Genomic DNA, 5,686 nt, shown 5'->3' with positions numbered 1-5,686 from the left:
AACATTATTAACACTATTGTAGCTTTTCCTTAGTGCTGCCAATCCAAACATAACCAGACTCCTGCCCTTTAAAATTATACCTAAAATGTCCCCAAGGTGTAGACGCTCCCTTATATTATACATTCAAGCTCCAAGCTCAAAACATTTTATTTCTCTAAATTCTAGAACTTTCCATTTCTTTAGGATCTTTCCCCTGAGACTCCAACATCAAAACTGGACCCTTATCTTCTCCATACGTCAGTTACCTGGGAGTCCAACAGCCCTGACAGTCATTTAAGGTCATAAGGTACATGGATGGATAGCAAATCTATTCTGCTAATTAGCCTGCATTTTCTTCTAGAAGTCTTCAGAACATTAAGATCTCTCTCTCTTTCTCTCTTTCTCTGTATGTGTGTGTGTGTGTGGTGTATGTCTGTGTCTGTGTCTATATCTGTACATACACAAAGTGCAGGTGTCAGAGGAGACCAGGAGAGGGCACCGGGTCCCCTGGAGACGGGGTTACAGGAAGTTGTAAGCTGCCCAGTGTGGGTATTGAGCACTGAACTGGAACTCGGGTACATACTCTTAACTACTGAATCATCTCTTCAGGCCTCTGGAATCTTATAACTACAGAAAAAAAAAAAAAAAAAGAAAAAAAAAGAAAGGAAAAAAGGAAGCAAAGGAAGGGAGGGGAGATAAAATAAGCTTAATAATTCCATCTTAAAAAAAGAAAAAAGAAAAAGAAAAACCACCTACTGGCATTTTGCCTGTTGCCTAATATATCAAGACACACTGAGGTGTGTCTTTAATGAAGCTGTCATAATTTCACACACATGCCAAGGGAGCTGTGGGTGGCCAGGAAGGCTCCAGCCACACAACCTTCAGCAAGGCTTCCGCCCAGTGCTCCTCTCCAGCAAGAGCAGGAACCCACAAACAGCAGGCCTGAGAGCGGGGAGTGCAACTTCGTATGGCTTGAATCTGACAGACGCCCCCAGGCTCCTGCTTTCAGGCTGGGTCCCAACATGTGGCGTTTTTTCTGAAAGCTGTGACGCCTTTATGAGCTGGGGCCTGGTGAAGGATGGGAAGGGCGGGCCTTTGAAGGTGGGTGCTGCTCAGGGGGTTTTGTACTGCTTTCCCTTCCTCCTAGCCTTCCCCGTGTACACAGCTGTTACCTCACACTCTCAGCATCACGGGCCATGTTGGACCATAACCTCTCTGCAACTGTGAGGCAAACAAACAAACAAAAAAACCTCTCCTTCCTTCTGTTTGTTTGTCGGGGATTTGGTCAAAGCAGCATCAAAGGAAAACATGGCCCTTTCCAGAAAATGTCAGGGGAAGTGCTAAAAATTTACCTAGAGGCAGGCAGAGCCTGCCTCCCCCACTTTCGGGGCCTGGGAACATCCCTGGCTCTGGTGAGTGCTGCCGCAGTGTGAAGACACTGTGTGTTTTTCCTCCGGGTGTGAGGGGCAAGCCAGGCTGGCTGCTCTGTACAATAGCAGGCTGTCAGTGGCTGAGCCAGCTGAATTACGAGTTGAGAGCCCAGCAGCAATCTTCTGGTAGGAAAAGGCTCAATACTGCCTCTTCAGATCCCTCCCACACTCCCAAGGAAGCCGTATGTCTGCCACCCCAACAGAGGTTCCCACTCCAGCGGGGAAAAGAGTGCTTTTAAATTATGTCACTTTGATATAAGAGCCTCTGCCTCACAGCTCCATGTTGAATCATGGCATGCTTGCCTCCAACAATACTGAGGTGGGCGGTCATGTCCCCCGAGTGGCTCAGCCCAGGTCTGAACTCCCAAGCAATGATGACATGGCTGCCGATGTGAATAATGAGTCTAATTTATTTGTTCGGGCGTCAAGTCCCAGGTGGGAGTGGCTTGTGGATCTGACTACCTGCAAACACAAAATGCAGAGAGGAAAGCGTGGGGCTGATTTATGGAGAATGGTTAAAGCTGCCTCTCCACACAGATGATCAAATCCTCCAAAGCAGGGACTCTTCCCGCCAGCCATCAAAGCACCATCTGCTACCAAGAAAGGAGATGCGGCGGTCATCTTAGGACCACCCTGGTGGGAAGCCTTCATCACTGGTACCATGTCACAGTTTGAGCCAACTTCATCACTGCCCATCACCCGCTGCGCACCTGCCATCATTGCCCTTTCAATCTCAGCCCCATCATCTTTCATCCCTCTCCGTGTCGTCCTCGTCTTTACCATGTTAGCCCCATGGCCGTTACCAGTGCCTCAACCCCATTGCTCCCACTGCCAACCCCCTTTAACAGCTTTCACCCATCCCCCAGTCCTCTATCACCACACCTTCTCCTGTGGGACTAGGAATCCTGTGGCTGTGGAAGTCACATGTGTGATTTCAACAACGGGCTCACTCTCAATGGGCTGTGCTAGGATAAAGGTCGTCATCAGCTCTGTACCTGCCTCCCTGGTCTGTTCTTCTGACTTCCCATGGGACACTCTTCTGGCTAGTAGCCGATTCATTAATTCATCTAGACTAACATTTTGTGTTAGTCTAATGTGCAGACAATAATGTATTATGACTTTGCCTGGAGAGGTGTCTTAGTTACTTTTCTTGCTACTGTGATAAAATACTCTGACCAAAACAAAACAAAACAAAAACAAACAAACAAACAAAATAACTTAAAGTAGGCAGGACTTACTCTGGCTCACAGTTGAGGGTGCACAGTCCATTATGGCAGGGAAGTCACAGCGGGAGTTTGAGGAAGCTGGTCACAGTGTATCTGCACTCAGGAAGCAGAAAGTGTTTAATGCTCGCTCATGTTCCCCTTTGTATACAGAACCCAAGCCCAGGGAATGACACCACCCACTTTCAGGGTGAGTCTCCTTCCCACCTTAATTAACATAATCAAAATAATCTCTCACAGGCATGACCGGAGGCTAACCAACTCTAGACAGTCCTTCATAGGTATGTCCAGTGGCTTGTCTCCTAGGTGATTCTAGATGCTGTCACTTAATAGTCACCATCACAGGAAGCATGAACAAACATCTGTTCACCACAGACAGGGCATAAAGAAGAGACCAAAGAAACAATTTCACCCAGGCCTAGCTCGGTAGAACTGAATTTAGTGGGATTACTTACAAGAAGCATGAATGGGTGACTCAGGCAACTACCTCATTGGAGCTTTCCTGCCCAACTCGCAGGCCATTGTTTACCAGTACACCCACCCTGGTCACCAATGTTCTTGTCATGAATGCTACCACCACAACCATGACCACTCTCCTCACTTTCTCCATCACATCAACTCTGGCATTATCCTTGGTTATCTATGAAGAAGCACAGGGTACCATGCTGGGGACTATCCAGCAAGCTTCAGGCATCGTTTCTAGAACAGTCTCCAACAGTACTCCCCAGAGATGTGTCACAGTGTGCAAAAGTGAATTTGAGGAATGTTACAGCAAAACACGTGAGCAATTCCAGTTGACGTCCATTAGCAATGCCGTGACCCCATCTTCTACAGGAGATATTAAAGCTTAAAGCTACACAGGCCACTGTGACACGGGTGCACACTCCTTCATCAGCCACCAGTCTGAACACTTCCTAGGGGCACATTCTGGGCCCCACCTGTAAAACCTGCTCTTCCATTTAGTCCAAAGTGGTGCTTTTACTCCCAAGCAGTCACCATCACAACAGCTATGTATTCTGGGTGTCCTGTGGGCATGGGGTTATCAGGTAATTCAAATGCTGACTTCTGTACGCCCCATATCTAGTTGCAATTCTTGCTCTGTGAATCTTCTATCTCAATGTTATGCAAACACTGCTCCCCAATTGTCTCCCGAAATGTCAGTAAAGCAGCTTACAGCCAATTGCTGACCAGGGCAGAAACTAGGGCTGGACTTCCTACCAGCCGCAGGAGGAGAAGTTAGAAGATTCAGCCACAAGAGTGGTCCAGGTAATTTCAGGAGAGAGAAGCTGGAGCAAGAAACTACAAAGTGCAAGTGTTCTGGGATGTAGGCTGGGAGGAAACCAAATTAGCTTAGAGGGTTAAGACTAGAGTAGTAAGTGCTCAGTTATTGTGTTGTGAAGCTTGCTATTAAACAAACACAACAGAGTCTCAATTATTTGTGTGACGGCCGGGTTAAGAGAGAAACTGAGAAACATAGCTTTATAAAACATAACCTTAATAGCGTCCTCTGAGTATCTTCTGATGCAAGCACTGTTCCTGCTGCCCTCAGTGCAGGGAGTCTCATGAATGCTATAACCTTCATCTCCACCCATAGCAAAGCCCAGACAGGATTCAAAGACCCATGCCCACCCCGCTCAGTGACCATGCCAACATCCCCAGTCCTGTCTGTGTAACAAACAGAGGAAGTTGGACTGACATTGCAGATGCGAAGGCAGCTCCCAGTATGCATCTGTGCTTTGGATATTCAGTGCATCCCAGGGGCCCATGTGTTAAAGACATGGTCCTCAGCTTGGCAATGCTGCAGTGAAGTCCTCACTAAGTGGGACCTAGTGAAGGCCTAGAGATCACTGAAGCATGACATTGAAGGAGACAGTGAGACCCCAGCTTCTTCTCCCCTTTTACATTCCCAACCTGGAAGGCCAGCTCTGCTCTGCCACCTGTCCCTGCAGTGTCTACTGTGGCTACTGGCCCAAAACAAAGGGACCAACTGATTAGGTTGCAACACTGGAAATCATGAACCAAAAGAAACCTTTTTTTCTTTCTAAATGGACTGCTTTGGGCATTTGTTTATAGTGTCAGGAAGCTACCTGACATACTCCCCAAAGATACACCACTGCCCTGGGCTCTGAAGGTGCAGTCAGCTGCCTCCAGCTGTGGGTTCCTTCATATCTGGTTGTGCTGAAGAGAGCTGCCCCTCCCTCAGACCACACCCTTCCCAGGACAGGCTGCGTCTACCTTGGAGACCAACGGAGATATGCGAGTCCCATCCTTTCGGCTCATCTTGGTCAGTCTGCTGGGCAGAGCTTGCTCAGCTCACTCAACAGGTTTGAGTGGAAGCTTTAAAGGACACAAGTGGATCAAGGTCTTCTCTGCACACCCTGCCTCCTCCTCTCCCAGCCACTCAGGTGCCTGCCCCTCCTCCAACCTCTCCATGTGCTGAGTTGACCTATAGAACATTTTATCCCCCAGACTCCATCTCACAGACACCAACTTGTTGCAGAGACTGAGAATTATATTTAGGATTCAAGGAGGCTGGCTAAGCAGAAGAATGTCCCCAGAGGAGTAGGGAAGGCTCAAGAATTTCTGCATACCTAGTCCCCGGAGAGCCTAGGCATGAGCTCCCCCACCCCATCCCTCCCCACCCCCGCCACCAGGGCCTGAGATTAAAGACTCAGAAGTGGATTCAGATGGCCAGGAAGTATGGAAACTCCACCCCGAAAGCAGTAGCCAGGGATGAGTGGAAATCTACACCGGAGTTAATGCCTTCCAGCTCCTGCAGCCACTGTGCCCTGCAGACTTCTGCCGGCTGCCCAGACGGCTGCTTGGCTGTGAGGAGTTTTCCCTACACAAACAGCCCCTGGCTGTTACCCTTTGCAGTGTGAAGTGGAAAATGAGCTAGACGAGGCTTCGCACGTGAAGCAGCCAGTCACCAGAGACGGCTGGAGAAACTTCTGAGCAGGAGCAAGACGTGAAGCAGGTTGTCAGGGAAACGGGGAAGCAGCAAAAGTGACAGCCTGCTGCGTGAGACTCTGAGATTCTGTCTCCCCAGTCTGA

At 48.7% G+C, this 5,686-nt stretch overlaps 1 long non-coding RNA gene across 1 annotated transcript; it reads right to left on the bottom strand.

Annotated features, from left to right (window-relative positions):
* Positions 1-1,791: 1,791 nt before the first annotated feature.
* Positions 1,792-5,398, bottom strand: LOC132648380 (uncharacterized). Its single transcript, XR_009586786.1, has 4 exons — positions 5,382-5,398; positions 4,868-4,969; positions 2,648-2,728; positions 1,792-1,871 (listed from the first exon to the last, which is right to left on the bottom strand). It is a non-coding gene; the product is annotated as an uncharacterized LOC132648380 (long non-coding RNA).
* Positions 5,399-5,686: the final 288 nt, after the last annotated feature.

The sequence above is a fragment of the Meriones unguiculatus genome, chromosome 16 (genome assembly GCF_030254825.1).
Source record: "Meriones unguiculatus strain TT.TT164.6M chromosome 16, Bangor_MerUng_6.1, whole genome shotgun sequence".
Lineage (NCBI taxonomy): Eukaryota > Metazoa > Chordata > Mammalia > Rodentia > Muridae > Meriones > Meriones unguiculatus.
The sequence above is the reverse complement of the archived record's forward strand: the minus strand, read 5'-3'. Positions and strand labels throughout refer to the sequence as shown.